Consider the following 17941-nt stretch of genomic DNA (forward strand, 5'->3'; position numbering starts at 1 on the left):
TCCACTGAAAAGCTAACATGTTAAAATTTTATGTATGATGTTTATGACATTTGTGAGTTTTTAAAGAAATTTTTATATTGAAAAAATATTAATGTAGGAACTGTCTGCTTTGATCAGTGCTTTGTTGTGTGTGGGGTTTTCTTTTAAAACCAAACAGATTTTGTTAATACCTACAAAGGCAAACCTCAACCACAGACCTTGGCCAACTTGTCATAGCTCATTGATGCTCATCACCATGTCAGTCCCAGCTTCATGCTGTGGTGAGAGATGCCATTGTTGCGTGACAAAATCAATGATCAAAATACTTGCCAACATTTTTGATAATGTATCATTTATCAATCAATCGAAACAATGTTGCAGCCTTGGTGTATACAGGATTTTTGGTCCTTCATGCTCTTTTCTGACTGCTCTTTTCATCTCAATTTATGTAAGGGCTATTATGGAATGTTTTGGGGAAAATAAATTGACCATCGCCTCAGCAACACTAATACAACAATGTGTACACTTTCTAAATTGCAGGCTGACCTAATTGATCAACACAAGGAGGAGGGTTCTTGACACCACAACAGAAATGGGGAGTGTTGTTTTCTTTTCAGATTTCTTACAAAAATACTTAAATTGTGTTTTGACAGTGTTTGGAGCAATACCTTTAGCCAGTCAGGGTTAATTGATTGTCTAGCTGGAAGCATTGGGGCCCCATGATCTCAGTCAGTAAATTTTTTGTTCCATGTTTGCACTGTTCATTTTATTTAATGTGAGTAGTGTTTTTTGGTGGATTTGTGTTGCAGCATTGTGCCTCCTGTGAGTCAAGCATGGAGATTTAGCCTGACCAGGATCATATGGGCCCTATGATCTCAGTCAGTGAAAAAGCTACCCGACTTATACTTTCAGTGAGGTTAGTTAGGTGTTATGTTTAGTTTTAGTTTACTTTAGTTTATTGTCAGGGCTTGTACAAACCTAATTCTAGTTACATGTATGACCTTGCTCTGTTACTTTTTAACTGCACTTCTCATTCTTATGCCAAGGTGAAGATGCTTTGGAGGGTCCTGGTCTGGAGGTTGAAGGACAATGAAGACAACAGTATAGTATCTTTTAGTAGACGTCTTATAGATATAAGGAAATGCTTCACTGATAAAAGCAAGATTTAACACTGAAACTGCTCTTTTTTTCCATTTAAACACACTAGATGGCACCTTCATTTTGTCTCTTTTGTTATTGTTTGGTAAGTTTTACTTTATTAATAAATAACTTGATGCTACAATTTTCATGTGGTGTTTGTGTTGCTTTCCTTATCCCTCAACTGAGCTGGGTCATAGCAAACAGGAAACTGTTTAGGTCCCTCTCTCAGTCCAAAAAAAAGAAATTATCACCTCCAGGAAAACTAAGGAGCACTCAAAAAATTAGAAACAAAAATAAATCTGAAGTGAATCAGGATCTTTAGAAAGAAAAATCTTAAATATTTGAGTACTGTTTCAAACAAACTCCAACGCTGAAATTCAACAAGTTACTCCTTCAAATTTAAAGTCCAGCTAACACAACAATTTTTTTGTAGTAAGCATTGATTAATACTTAATTAGCCTTGAGTGAAACCTTTTGATTAGTATTTCCAAGGTATTGTAAATGTTACTTTGAAACATGTTTAACACTTGAAATACTGCTTTTGGGCTAAGAGTAAGTAATGGCTGAACAAAGAAAAATCGACCATGTCATTGGCTGAAACAGCACAATTGTAAAGACTGATGTGCTGCAAAAAGCCAGCACATCAGGTTGTCAAGTCAGAACCAGAACAATTCAGTGGTGTTTCTACTAATTACCTATCTCTAAGCCCAACCCTCAAATGTCAAAAGCCAATCACATTTTCCATAGCTAGACAGTAGGCCCTGACATATGGCTCATACGGCCTCCATAGAAAAGCATTAGAAATTGCTTTTCCTGGGATTGTTGCTGAATTTATAGTATAACTTTAATGGTAAAATGCTGGCAACATAGGGCAGTATAAGGTGACGAAGTGTTAGATTTGATTTCAGATGACAAGTATTAGACAGTGTATTAGCACAACAACGTATTTTCCTTGAGTTTTCATGGCCCTCCCCAGTTATGATTTATTGATCATATCAGTGCATGTGTTTTGGATCAATAGCATTGGTGCTAGCATCCTGGCTAACAGTTACTTTATTTTGGGGGTGAAAAGTCTGTCAAGATATTATTGGGTTCTAATGTTCAAATTACTAATTTGTGCCAATTTAAGCCTTTTCATCACTGTTTTCACACATTTTTACCACATTTACCAATTTTTGCATCTTTTAACCAATCTTTGCTGCTTGTCACTCATTTTTGCTACTTTTTAACCTATTCTTGCTCCTTTTAAACCCCATTTCACTTCTTTAGCCACAAATTTTACCACTTTTTTGCCACTGTAACCCATTGTTGCCACTTCTGCCACTTTTTTTGCTTCCTGATGCTCATTTTTGACACCACTAATCCAGTTTTGTCACTTTTAACCACTTTTCACCATAGTCTGCCCATTTTTTCACACATTTTTCCCTTTTCATTTTCGAAACGACTGAAAATTTGACCAAAAACGACCATCCACCACCTGTTTCACTTTGTCATGCCAAAATTCCACCATTTTTAAAATGAGTCAGAATGACCGCCTGCCATCTGTTTGACCAAAACCAACCACTCCGCCACCTGTGTAACATTTCCATCGTTTTTGAAAGGAGTCAGAATTTTACCGAAAAACAACCACCAGCCACTTGTTTCACCCTGTCATGCCAAAAATCCACCAATTTTGAAACAAGTCAAAACTTGACCAAAAACGATCAACTGCTGCCTGTTTCACTTTTTCATGCCAAAAATCCATCATTTTTGAAACGAGTCAGAATTTGACAGAAATTAAACACCTGTCGCCTGTTTCACTTTTTACGCCAAAAATCCATAATTTTTGACAGGAGTCAGAATTTCACCAAAAACGACCACCCACTGCCCGTTTCACTTTTTCATGCCAAAAATCCACCATTTTTGAAAAGAGCCATAATTTGACCAAAAACAACCACCCGCCACCTGTTTCACTTTTTCATGCCAAAAATCCACTGTTTTTGAAACAAGTCAAAACTTGACCGAAAACGACCATGTGCCGACTTCTTCACTTTTCATGCCAAAAATCCACCATTTTTTAAAAGAGCCAGAATTTGACCAAAAACGACCACCTGTTTAATTTTTCCATGCCCAAAATCCAAAGTTTTTGAAATGAGTCAGAATTTGACTGAAAATGACCACCCACTGCCTGTTTCACTTTTCCATGCCCAAAATCCACCATTTTTGAAGCAACTTAAAATTTTACTGAAAACGACCACTCGCTGCCTGTTTCACTTTTTCATGCCAAATATCCATCATTTTTGAAAGGCGTCATATTTTTACCAAAAACGACCACCCGCCGCCTGTTTCACCTTGTCATGCCAAAAATCCACCATTTTTGAAACCAGTCAAAACTTGACCAAAAATGACCAAAGATGGGCAATCTTGCAGACATCCAGGGGAACCCAATTTGGCAGGGTCCCAGAAAGCTCACCCCATTATCCCCTCTTTTAGGCAGCCTTGACTACTACTTCTGTATTGTAAGTAGAAATGTAATGGGCCTGCTGTGGGTCAAATGAAATACTACTAACAGGGCTTGACATTTACACCAGCCAACTAGCCAAATGCAAGTGGATTTCAGCTGTGGCAGGGACCAGATTGACTTCAACTAGCCACTTTGGCCAGTGGAATTTATCAGTGTCACAACCTCAGCATTCTCTGGTGGATATTTGTCTGAGAGAGAATTAGATGAAACCAGCTGCATTTCTGATTTTTTGAATAAAGTCTATTAAAAGTCAGTGTTTTAATATAACTATAAACTCAGTATCCTTTAGAGAAAGAAATGGAGCATGTGTTTCATCTCATTCCAGACATACCCAATATGGCATGTAACGCATACTTTCCCATCAACGCATTTGTGCCCAGTGGAGATGCTCAGTGGCTAGTAACTTTTCAAAAACAAGTAGCCACAGCGGCCACTGAGCAAAAAGTTAATGTCAAGCCCTGACTACTAATATCATAAAATAAAATACTAAGGGGGCCCTGCTCCTCCCTCCAAATGATGTAGTCCAGCACTGCAAAATAATGCAACTAAATTTAATTTAACCATAGTAAAAATATTGCTCATAAATGAGGAAATTGTGGTTCAAAAGTACAATAAAATGCAGAGATATCTGTAAAAACAATTCAACATGTGTTGCTTAGCCAGCTGGTTAAGGGTGGCCCTGTGTAATATTCTTTCTGGGGGCCCAAAATCCCTGGCGACGCCCCTGCATACTTAATGTGACCAATGAAATGCACAGCTAGGCAAAACAATCAAACTCTGGACAGGAGAATTTGATATCTGTTGTTCAACAACTGCACGAGCTTAAGCTGTCTGCTGTAGGTCTGTCTTTGCAATCTAAACTACAACACATAAAATAAAACAAAAATCCGGATTCACGCTGCCACGAAGGCTACTTACTTTTTGACATTCTTCTCTTCCCTCTTCTTGTCTTTGCATTTCTACTCTCTCTTGTTTGTTTCCTTTGAGTTCATCTGCGCTGTCATTGAGCGTTGACGCAGCAGAGAGCGCTGCTCCGCTTCCAGCCCTCGTGCACGAGGAGAACTCATGTCCCATCCTGAATCTGTTGGAGGTAGCGGGGAGGAAGAGGCGGGGTGTGTGAATGGATGGGACTGACTGTGTGGACTGTTGGAGACATGGTTTTCATGCCGAACAGGCAACAGCTTCCCTTCCTGGACTTTTCATCCCGATCTCTCGTGAACTCTACCTAACAATCTTTTTTTGTCTCCTTTAACAAATCTTTGATTTTGAAAGTCTCGTTCTTCTAAAGAAAGAAGAGGGTTTCTTTGACTCCGCGGTGCCGGCTGGCTGAGACGCTCTGCGCACAGACAATAAGAGGAAAAGATCCGATCACAACAAAAGACACAAGGTGAGAAACGCTTTGTTTAACACTTAAGCTGAATGCTTGTGTTTAAAAGGCACTCTGTTAATTCAACAGAGATAGACTAGTCCATTGTTTTCTCATCTGTAACGCGCTCGGGTTTGAGATGTTACATCTTTAATAAGTCCCCGCTTTCGCTCTTATCAGGCGCTCGTGAGTCTACTACACAGGCTCAGATTGTTTTTTGCTTTATATGTCCTGCTGTGACCAACAATTCTCTAGTGAAACATCTCTCCTTTTTCACTGAATCAGTCCAAAACATGGATCAAATGTTGTTCTGTTTAGCTATAAATTAATCCACGCCCCCTGTGAACTCACATGGTCTTTCATGTCTTTACTTTACTGATGCTTGGTGACTGTCAGCTCTGTGTGGGACTGTTGATCTGTAAACAAAAGTGATAAGCCACTCAAAAGCCTCTGCTCTAGGCTGTGAGTTGTAACTGAACAATTAGACAAGTGGGAGACTAAAAACACTTCAATCCTGTGGTTCACCTTTAGGAAAATCAGATTTTTATGCCTAATTTCTGTAGAGAGACTCTCAGAGTCTCTACTAGCTCAAACTGTGGTCAGCTGGTTCACTCTCCTCTGTGTGAATATCCTGTTTCCTGGATAAAACAAACAATGGGCCGGCCTGCATGGAAGGCATATGATATCCTGTGTGGGTCTTGTGTCATTGCAGACTATAAAAACAGGAGCCTGTGGTGAAAACATTGTCAGTGCTCTCAAACTCATTACGATTATATGAAGTGGGAAAAAGTCGAATAACCGTAAACCCGACTTAAACTGGACTTGTCATCCTAACTAAAATAGTACTAAATCAAATTTCTAGACTGATTCACCCATGCATGTTTACATCTCAATAGGACCCAAACTGAACTAGGGTCTCTGTGCATGCCATACGGCCTCTGCCAGGCTTTGACCTAGAAGTTAACAAGTTTAAATACTAAGCCTATCAAGAGGTGCATTGCCATGGTATCACCAAAAGCTGGAGTAGTAAAAGTAAAGTAAGATGTCTAAGTACAAAGCTGTAAAGTTGTTCACGTTTTCACTGTTTGACATGCAACTGAGTAACTGTAGGCTAACTTTTTGAGACGGGTCTGGCTGCAGCTCAGACGGCCCCTCTTGCAGACAGTTCGTTTGAGATGTCATTGGTGTCAGGACGAAAATACACACTAAAACTTTTGAAATAAAATCGGATTAAACTTCCATTTGTGGTTATGGTAAGGGCTTAATAAAGTTGAGTAAATTGTCTGCTTACAGGAAAAAAGCTTGTCCCCAATGAAAACATTCTATTGCAGTAAATGTAGCTTACGTAGTGACAGTAGCTGCGTAAACTACGCAGACAATGTAGCTAAATAGCTAACGTAGCTAAAATAGGTAAAGATAAGATCACAAAGCAGCTACGTAGGTACATTATCTACATAGCTATGTTATCTTGAGCTATATTTTCCAAAGCTCAGGTTGCTAAAGCTAACATAGCTGCACTGGCTTATGTAGTAACATTAATTACAGAGGTACATAGCTTTAGCTAGAGTTAACAAAGCTAAAGCGAGCTACCATTCTCTAAAACGGTCCTATACATAATTCAATCACAGATTAGACCTCTGACCTCTTTCTCTATTTTATTTATGAAATGTTGCTTGGTCTGTGATGTTTGCAATGTGGTTGTTTCACGAATGTAACTGCCAGACTTTCTTCCTGAAGAAAGTTTAATAAAAAAAAATCTGAAACTGGAAATACTTTGTATCGGCAAATTATAGCATCAGTGTTAATTCAGTTCCCATAGTCCTGAAATCAACACTTTTCAGATTTTATATAATTCTCCCACGTTCAGAGATAAACAATAATTAATGTAACTCTTGCAGTGTTAATTTTAACACTCAGTGTTTTTGTAGACATTAGAGTTTACTTTACAAACAGCAGTATATTATTTCCTCTCATTGCAGCTATAATTTAAGTATTTACAGCTTTAATTATCGACATTGCATTGCACTCTTCATACTCCATAAAGATTGTCACTTTTAACCCTGTCAACCACCTGTGACAAATGCTTGTGTCTTCTGGCAAAGATGGTGCAAAGAAAAAAATGCAGGGCTTGGAAACGTCCTTGGACAAAAATCTGGCAACCACCCTTTGCTGTAGACTAGGGGTGTCAAACTCAATCACAGCAGGGGCAGGATTCTAAATTTAGGTCTAACCTGAGAGCCTAACAGGGTCAACATTTAACCAACACTTAACTCAACCTCATTTTCACCAGTAGTGAATATGGGGGAAACCAAGCACTGACAATAAATGATTTTGAGATTAAAAAAAAAAAGTCAAAATAATAAGTTTAAAGGCTCAAAATTTGAGGTAAAAAGTCAAACTTCTTAGTTCAAAAGGTCAAAACAAAAAATTTAAAAGTCAAAATAGTGTTTTCAAAAGGCATATATGTGAGACAGAAAGTCAAAGTCATGTGTTTCTTAGTCAATATTTAAGATAAAACCCAAATACTGGTGGGCCAGTAATAACAATATGCTAGATCTTGCAGGCAAGGTATAACTGTACCACAGGTCATATTTGGCCCCTGGGCCTTGAGCTTGACACCCCTGCTGTAGACCATACCCCAGAAAAAAGTCACTAACTCAGTGGATAACTTCACTTGCGGTGCAGAACTTGTCTATCATCAAAATAGTAGGGGACTGATGTACGCAAATCAATAAACAGGCCTATACGGATTTTGTCTTCTGATGTCCAGTACAAGGAAGTGCACCTCTGTATGGATATATATCTGACAGAAACTACCTTAAGCATTGAAGAGAGGATAATTTTGTTCTTTTTTTAGCCAAATGTTTGTATGTTAATCAGCCTGTTTTAATCTAATGCTTCCTAACCTTTCACTTAAATATGTAAAATGTATTTCATGTTGGCTGATGTTATATTTCACATCAAGCTGATAAATATATTTGATCTATATTTGATCTTGGTCATTCAGTATCTTCAAAATCAACTACAAAAGTTAAAGTGTTTTTTTTAGACATGCTCACAGCACAATCTGGCTAATAATACAGAGGGGAAGTGTTTCACAGACATGTTGCATATCACAAAGAGTCCCATAGGAATGAATGGCTGAATGCTAGGACAATGTATCTGAGTAGGTTTGGTATGATTAAACACAACATGGTGTGCACGTGTGGAAAAAAACAGACTCAACACAGGTGACAATGTTGAATGTGTGCCTCATGAGTACAACATATGTTGTCTCTCTCTGCCATATGCACACACACACACACACACACACACTGCAAATGCAGGGCTGCTTTGTGTCGACTTTAGTCTAGGATATTCAGCTGCTTTTAATGGGGTCAGCACTTCCAATTCAATAAAGCTATTAAGCACTGGAGAATATTCCAACACCACAGCTCAGCTTGGCATAGATTAGAGTTATTTGCCAATCAGGGCCCTTTGACAGCCTTATCCATATATGGTGGTCTTTGAAACAGTAAACAATATGAAACAGTAGATCCAGACATCCTGAGGAGTGTGAAAAGAGCTGCTCCCCTTAAAGACCCAGCTTTGTTAAAAATCATACATCAGCATTTTTCTTTTTCTTTCTCACACATCTATAGTCCAACGTTCATGCAGAAATTGCAAGAGAGGGTTTGTCATTCAGGCTATTTGATACTGCTGTCACACAGGTTCACACAACTCTGCGCTTCAGCAGAGGGCGAGTTCCTGCCTAACTGGTTCTGATGGCTGATTTTATCCACTGAGAAAGAACTCTTGACCAGTGGTGGTATGTGAATGAGAATCTTAAATCAGTTTCTTTTCTTGTTTACAAGTAAATAACTAGGTGTATATACTGAATAGTGAATTGCATCAAGTCTCAAGCCAGAAGTGTTTCCAGAATTAAGACAGAAGAATGCCAGACTTCAGTGACATTGTGTCGAAAAACTTGAAGTGTTACCTTCACAACTTAATGATGGACATCCATGAAGTCAGAGAACTCATAAAAGACAAACTTTTAAAAAAGACATTGTTGTAAAAATAATCCATGATCATTGTGAAACCTTGGTGCTATTCTCCTCAGAACCACAGATTGGCTTAAGACACTGTATGATGAGTAAACTAAGCAGGGAGGTCTAACTGATAGTGTGCCTTTAAAATGAAAGAGTGCTGTACAGCAGCCCCAGCTGTTCAGAACTTTTGTTGGCAATCAGTAGGCTTTGGTGAAAAGCAATGCTATGTAAACAGTGATAAGGAGTCAACTTTTGCACTATCTAGCACTTGAATTAGGGATGCATTTACAGTATCTTTGGCATGATATCAGTATCCACAGATATAAGCTTAAAAAGTGAATTATGCTGAAGTCTTTTTCTTTCTAAATATTTTTGGGCATCTTATGCCTTAAAATCATAGAAGAGGACAGTGGGAAATAGTATGAGAGGTTGGGGGAAAGACATGTGGGACAATAGCCACAGGCTATGAACCCTGGACACATGTATACATGGGTGCACATTGACACAAGCACACCTGAAGCCCTGAAGTCCTCTTCTTTATTCATCATCATTCCTGTGTTTCAAGGACTGAAGTCCGTCTACTCTGAACTGCTTTTAAATATCAGTATCGATATCTTATCAGCTAGAGTTAATTTTTAGATATCGGCATATCAGGAAAAATCCAGTATCATGCATCTCTATATAAAATGAGGGTTATTTCTTAAAACTCTGATCTATATACACAACACTTTAACACATAGCTGCTTCAGTACTTAAGAGCAGAACAGACAACAAAACCAACAAAAATGATATACTACTACTACTACTACTACTACTACTACTACTACTACTACTAATAATAATAATAATAATAATAATAATAAAAATAGTAATTCATACAGCACATTTTAAAACATTGGTTTAAAAAGTGCTTTAATATAAAAGCAAAAAGCTACATAGAACAAAACAGAGACCCCAGACACAAGAACTCCACACAAAATAAATAATAAAAAAGTAAATAAATAAATGAAATGGAATAAAATAGAAATGAAAAAAAGTTGTATAAAATAAACAAACAAAAAAAAATACCCTTGCATCAATGACTGTGAGGACCTAGGGAACACAAGAACCCCGAAAGTGTGAATTGAAGCCAGTGGTACAAGGATGTAAGTTCATGTATCAAACAAAAGAAATAATGAAAGAGATGAATTTAAATGTTTTAAACCATTGAGCATGTACTTCTTGTGTGCAGCCTTTAAATTAGCTTTTTAATTCATCTTAATATAGATCCAAAAAAGACCATTCCTAGGTGTATCCATTCATGTGTTTCATGTACATCACATGTCACATCACACAGACGACATAAAAGTCTCATCTACATAACACAGACTAGTTATAGAATGAAAATGGACTAGACTGCTGTCATTGTCCCTGTATACAAGAGCTGGCAGAAAATCGATGAATTGACAGAAGTATGTCTGACTCCGCTGACTCCCACTACGATGGGCCCTCCTCCAGTTGACTGTGCTAACAAGTTGATAAGGAAAATATGGACAACTAACCAGCAATGTAAATCTCCTACATGCCCTATTCTTTAATTTTCATATAAACATAACAAACACTATCCAGTTACCTTATTCAAAGACGGACAACAACACAGCCTCTGCTAGCAGTTATAATGTTTGACGTATGAGTCAAGCCCAGTGCATAGTTGGTGTCAGGGCCCAAACCTTATATCTCCATTTTTCTTTTTTCTTTTTTTTTCAATAAATCAGTGCAATTGGTCACCCTTTGCATTTTTCAGTGGGTTATAAACTATTTTAAAGTGATAAAAAAGTGCCTAAAATGGGTTAAATGTGGAAGAAATGGGTTAAAAAAGGCAATAAAGGGTCAACAATGGGCAGAAAATGGTGAAAGGTGGCTAAGAAATGGCAAAAATGTGAGTTAAAGACAAAGAATAGGATAAAAGTGGCAAAAATGGGGTGTGAGAGGCAGAAAAATTGTTAATATTCAGTAGAAATGGGGAAAAACTGCGAAAAAGAGGCAAAAAAATGGGTTAGATATATAAAAAATACAAAAAAAATTCTATAAAAATTGGTAGAAATATGAGAAAAATGGCAAAAATAGGTTCAATGATGCACAAATGGGAAAAAAAGTGCCAAAAATGGGTTAGAAGAGCCAAAATATGGTCAAAAATGGACAGAAAATGAGGATAAAGTAGCAAAAAGAGGCTAAGAAGTGAAGCTAAAGTAGTGAAAATGGGTTTAAAAGAAGCAAGAATAGGCAAACATATGGAACAAATGTGGCAACAAATAGGCAAAAACAGTGCTTAAAATTGGCCCAAGAAGTAATTTGAATATCAGAATCCAATTATAGTTTGACAGACTTTTCAGCTCCAAAACGAGGGAACTGTTTGCCAGGACGCTAGCATCATTGCTACTGATCCAGCACATTGGTATCAACAACAAAATCACAACTGGGGACGTACATGTTTACTTTAATTTTAAAAGTCCATTTTTAGTCAGACCAAAACAGACATTTGCTTTAACAGTGTGTGAACTTTCTGATTGCCATCTACATCAGAGCTGATTCGCAATAGCAGGAAATGATTCATCTGATTAGCACCAGGCAGTTGATGTTGATTATTTGTAGTTTATCAAACATTTGATCGAGAGTCTTATGTTCTCTAGTTTAAAAGTCTATACAGGAAAAATGTCTGAGTGTACCAGAGGACTACTTTTGACTTTTATTCTATGAATACATTTCAGAGCCTGTACTTTTTTCTTCTTAATTTAGTTAAGAGATGTGTTTCTGGTATCTAGAGTGATCATGTTGAAGTTAATGCTTGGTTTTTTCAGTGTTTTGACCAATCATTTTTGAGAAAAACTCATAAAAAGAGTGTTCAGCTGATGTAGAAATTGTAAAACTTGGATGTTGTGGATAACGGCTTCTCTCAGTATGTAAACAGGGCTGAGCTTGGGGCCTTATTTGGGGTCAGGCAGAGGGCTGAGTCCTAGTCAATGTTTTTGTGGGTCAACACTAATCTATAGGCTGAGCAGTGAAAATCAATTCAGATCTGCAGAGCAGAGGAGGGGGTGTTTGGATAGGCTGGAGCCTTGGTTGTTGATTATTTCTAGTTAAATGATTAAGCCCTTTAAGTATAATCACAACTGTATACACTTTGCTGTTAATGTGTTAGTGCTTTCAGTGGCCTCTGTAACATAATGCCTGCATAATGCTCCCACCAAAAGTTATGTCGACAGGACTCTGTTCCTCTTTGGCCACAAACCAACTCAGCAGAGAGCAGACACTCCATCTCTTTCCTTGTTTCATGTCTGCTTTGTCCAGTCAGACAGGACTTCCTGAGTAAAGTAGCATGTCCGGCCTTTTCTTCTCATGAGCAAATCCTGCATTCAAGTGTTGGAAAATTTACAGCCCTAGCTTTACACGAAACACAGCATGTAAAGAGTTTTACATCCAGAAATACCATTGTATTTGGATATTTTCCTTTCATGTATGACAGCAGAGAATAATGGTGTTCAGGGCTGGGTTTGCTTTTCTTTCCCTTTAATATTTATTCAGTGTAGTAGAAAGCAATATAACCAGCCCTGGAGAGTGGTGCTTAGCTGTTCTGTTGTTCCTCAGGGAGCTGGTGCCCATATGATTAAGGCAACAAGATTTCATTAATTAATCATTCTTCTTAAGGCAGACACTCACTAGTTTGTGGACCAGTTCACCACAAAAATCAGCACTCAGACCCACCTCCTTATACATAATTTACAGAATGGACATGGGGATGAATTACATGGTTAACCATGTGTATTGGTGGTTATTGATCCAAGCACTTAAGTTAAATTAGTGTAGATTTAATCACAATTCTAACAGTGGATGATAAATGACAGCACAACAACTTGCATTCCTTTATAGGCTAGTGATACATCATTATTTAGCCATGATAAAGCTAACTGTTTAATAAGGAAAGACTAAAAGCTAGGCTTTGCTTCAAAATTCACTATCCTTTAAAGTTTTTTTAAATTTTTTATTAGACCTTTTTGACAAAGATCCTAACCCTCGATACGGTATTTTTTTTTACCATTTTGTTGGGCCTGGACTTATTGTCTTTAAAACCTTGTAAAACATCAACCCTGGTTAACAGTATAGCTCTAAACACATTTTGGCTCATTCTGTGAAAAAAAGTATTTAAAATATACACAAATCTACAAAAAACAGTCCTTGCACTTTTTTGTGTTAGCTTTGTTTTTTGCGCCATCATTCAAAGCACAGAGGGGCCATATCACAGGCTGTCTCTCCTTCCTGAGCTACCAAGGACGTCTCCTGCAGTTAGACACACGCAGCTTGGCAAAGCAAGACATGACGACAGAACAGCCTACCATTGGTTGTCACAGCCCAGTGACAAAACAATATGGTGGCTAATGCTAAGCTAGCGGCAAAAATGTTGGAAAATGGATTAAAATGGATGAATGAATAAAAGGCTTCTATGCTGATTAGCACTGGGGACTTTTATTATGACAGATTTGGCAGGAATGGAATGTGCCTATTGTTGGATACTTTAAAGTTTAGCTTGAGGATACTAACAGACATGAATTGAAGTGCTTTGAGAGAGACAAAGCCAGGGTCCACTTCTTTTAATCATCCAGGACTAGACAAGTGAAATAGTATGGAAGATGTTCAACATTTCTGCTGGGCCTTGTTCAAGAGGAAAATAGACAAGTACTCCAGTGATTAGCCTGCCCCTGACCTTATGGTGAACTATGGCTAAAGCCTGGCTACCTGGCTCTGTGCTAGAGCAGAGGAACAGAAGTCTGTTTTCTGGCACAAATCAAGGTTATTGTAGTTAACTAAAACTAACTAGATAACTTCAACTAAAAATTACAAAAAAATAATTATAATAAACTTATAGTAAACAAAAACTAAGCTTTACCAATAAACGAAAACTAGCTAAAACTGTATAGTGCACTTTCAAAACTAACTAGAATAAAATAAAAATAGAAACTAAATATCCTTAGTTTTAGTCTTTGACACAACCATATTGACTGGCACCTACACACAAGTCTGGGGAGTGTAAAATTGCCTGAATTGATAAGTTACGTAAGACTTAACAGCGTGGTAATTTTATGTCTGTTGTTATATTCAAACACTATCTTTGAATAAACAAAATGATAAGTGAAGAGTAGCCGGTTTGAAAATGTTCTTAAAATCTATAATGTTCATTCAGCCCTGACGTGTATCCAAAAAAACTAACACTAAAAGTAATAAAAATGTAATTAAAATGAAGCATTTCTGTAAAATAGAAACTAGACTAGACTAACAACCCAGAAATAAAAACTAATAAAAACTAAACTGAAATTGCACACAGAAAGTGAAAATGAAATAAAAATAAAAACAAATGAAAAATTCAAAACTATTATAGCCTTGGCACAAATCTCTTTGTTCTGATCTGTAGGCTCCATGGCTGATAGATCTGGCAAATGAAAGAAAACCTACAGCATTTAGCTGGCTGTTAAATTTCAGTGAAGGCAGTGACATCAGCTAACAACAGACTGTTCATGATTTTATGTTTGTTGCCTTAGGGGGCGGGGTTATTCCCATAGCGCCCTGTGACATCATAGGGCGCTATATTTGTCCTGCCCAAATTAAACCTAGCTAGCCTAAGGGTGAAAAACTGATGATGTAAATCCAAAATCTAGGCACACTTAGATCTCAGTGCATTCACATTTTTACAGAAACTGTATTCAGACATATTAAATGTGCTTTCACTCTAATTTTTTATTTTACTTAACAGGGAATTTAAGATGAGAGGTTCAATTAGTATTTGAATGCAAAAGGGTCATTAATCAGTGATAATGCATTGTCCTCAAACAGTTCCTTTGTATGTTCTCACCTACACATCACGAGCTTGGTAAAACTGTTGACTATCTACCCAAATGTACACAATTCACAGCATTCAGGATCTGTGATCTGCTGTGGAATAGGTGACCTGCCTCCCTGTGAGTTCATCAGCAACCTCAGGCAGTGGAGTTCGCCTTGAATGCAACAGATTCAGTAATGCGCCAGAGCAGAGACGTACTCCCCCGCCACACAGACTGTTGTTTTCGCCCGCTCCTCCCACTCACATTTCTATCAGACTGGGGTGAAATTGCTATGAGGCTAAAAATTCCAAATTAGAACAAAGCAGAGATTGCTTCCTCTGTCTGTCTGTGCTGCTGTTGGCCTGCCTGTGAGGTTTCAGACAGAGTGAAGGGGGCTGGGTTGTCCTGTAATCATGCTGTCTTTGTGCCTCTCCATCTTTCTATGCCTCCCTCTATTGTGATTAGTCTCCATTTCTTCCTATTTTCCTCTTGAACACACACACTGTTAGGCCAACTCACGCACACACAATCCAGGAGGCCATGTTGAGAGGGCGTTTGAACGCCTCACTGGTAATGGCCAGAATGGGACTTCTTACACCGTGAGTGTTTGTAAGGTAAAGAAGGAGGGGTCGTAAAGGGTCTGAGCTGCTATTATTACCCTCTCAGGCACAAATAGAAAGGTACCTGATGTCGGGGCTGGAAAAAAACAAAAACAAACACACTCACGCAGATGTAGCCCTCAGCCTGAGATGCTCAGAGATCGATAGTGCTCAATGCTTTAAACCTTGTGTGAGTGTTTCAAACGTTTTGTGCCAGAGGGGATGGAGGCATGGTAAAGAGAAACACTGGAGACTTCTGTGAATATGTGATGCTCTGAGATCTCCTAACCCCCCCACAAAGTAATTTCCTGTGCTAGTTTTTTGTAAAGCCTTCCCTCAATGACTTAATTTTGTTTTGGCTGTTTCTGGATAATACATACATAATGAATACTTTGTGCTACAGAAGCTGTATGGGTGTCACCAGAGCTTAACACTCATCATTAATGTAGTGTTATGTGAGCCTTCTCAGGGTAATTATTCCAAACCAACACCCCCGCCTATACCTATACTCACTCACAGTAGATCCCAGATGCTGCCCATCCTCCACGTTATATCCCCTGCAGTTAAGAACAAAACCATCCAGCTGCAGTCACTTTCATAACTGCAGCTGGGAATGAGGGGGAGGTGAAGAAGCAGGTAGGAGAGGGAAGTCATTTTCACCTGCCATGTGGACCATAACAGAGCATCCTGCTCACTCATTCAGACAGGCAGCGGTGAGCTCTGTGAGGGCTGTGGAGAAAACTTGAATGTTAGCAATGGTGTGGCAAATTGATGTAGATCCGAGTGGAAACATTGCCAGAAGTAGTAAAACAGAAAACACAAAAACAAAACTAAAAAATGTGCTTTTATATTGTGGTTATTTTTATTATTTTCACAGGTTTAAGACAGACTTTATCTGTCCCAGATGGTTTGACAGACATGCTCATTTTTCTAATCAGTTCATTTTTAAAACTTTCGCCCATTGTTGTCTCTGCTGCTGTGTTTACTGTCAGGGCCGTTTAAGACTGTGGCTTGATTTTTATTTCGTGTGCATGTTAGCGAGTCAGGGCTTTCAGACTGGCTGCATGAGCGCCGCGTCTCATGCGCCTAATATGCATCCCTTACGTGCAGAGAATCTAGAGCAGCCGTCACAAACTTCAGTACACTACAGCCCAATTTGGGGCCTAAGAAAATTCTCTGGGGCCCACTGAAACCTCTGTACAACCATAGCATGAGACTCAAATATTTACCTTTTATTTATCATATTTTTGTTTCTCGAAGCTAATTTTAATGCTTTGCTTTCAGATATATTAATATTATGCAGAACATGTTGTGAAAGTCGGATCACAAAGTCCAATCAATAAGCAACTGTCATTTATTCTGTTTTAATTGGGCATCTGCAAAGTCACTTAAAACAGTGTGGCTGCAGCTGGTTCATCTCTGATGACCACTCTCACAGACTGTTCATCTGAGATGTATATTTCAGAACTAAAATACATGTTTAAACTATAAACAAATGGATTAACCTTCATTTGGGGTCAGGGTAAGGGTTAAGGGAAGAGTTAGAATACCAAAAATTTTAAAGTCAAAAACCTGACCTGCAAAACCTAATTATAAAACATTAAATAAAGCTGAGTAAACAAGCTGGTTACTGGCTCATCCTCCATGAAAACATTCTAATGCCACAAACATGGCTCCATTAGCTGCTTAAGCTACATAGATAATGGAGCTACGTAGCTAACATAGCTGAAGCTAAGCTCACAAAGAAGCTATGCATCTTTGGTATCTGTGTAGCCAAGTTAGCTTTAACTACCTTTGCTAAAGCAAGCATTGCTAAAGTTAAATTAGCTAACGATAATGGAGCTATGTATCAACAAGCTAAAGCTAAGCTCACCAAGCAGCTAAGTATCTATGTTATCTAGTTATGTTTGCTAAAGCTCATGTTGCTAAAGCTTAAAAAGTTATAGATCATGGAGTTATGTTAGTCACAGAGCTAAAGATAGGCTCAAAAAAGCAGCTAAGTACATTATCTAGCTTCATTTGCAAAGGCTGATGTTGCTAAACCTTGTGTTCAGGAGCTAAATTAGCCATACATAACAGAGTTCCATAGTAATGTACTTAAAGCTAAGCTCACAAAACAGCTACATTTTCTGCATAGCTAAGTTAGCTTCAGCTACGTTTTCCGAAGCTCATGTTGCTAAGCTAACTTAGCTGAATTGGCTTACGTAGTAATGTTCATTACACAGGGTAGCTATGTTAGCTGTAGTGAAAGCTAATAAAACTACAGCAAGCCACTGTTCATGTAATACCTCTAAAACAGGTCTATACCGAATTTAATCACAGATTAGACCTCTGGCCTTTTAACTGTTCTAGAGCTCACTTATTTTTCAGCATGCTGTGCATAGGTCTGAGCCAAAAATGACAGGAAAATGATAACTACTGAGCCATATTTACCTTTTTGTAGCAAATACGAAAGCCCACATTGGTGGAAAATG

The 17941-nt window shown here is 38.2% G+C and overlaps 1 protein-coding gene across 4 annotated transcripts in view; it reads left to right on the plus strand.

Moving 5' to 3' along the window:
* Positions 1-4756: 4756 nt before the first annotated feature.
* The window catches only part of frmd4ba (FERM domain containing 4Ba), a 66199-nt gene continuing 53014 nt past the window's right edge, over positions 4757-17941 (plus strand). For all 4 annotated transcript variants that reach the window (XM_041783492.1, XM_041783493.1, XM_041783490.1 and 1 more), the window contains exon 1: positions 4757-5009. The gene's annotated coding sequence lies outside the window, so the exon portion shown is untranslated. The remainder of the gene's footprint in view (positions 5010-17941) is intronic.

Source organism: Cheilinus undulatus, linkage group 3 (assembly GCF_018320785.1).
Source record: "Cheilinus undulatus linkage group 3, ASM1832078v1, whole genome shotgun sequence".
NCBI classification, from domain to species: domain Eukaryota; kingdom Metazoa; phylum Chordata; class Actinopteri; order Labriformes; family Labridae; genus Cheilinus; species Cheilinus undulatus.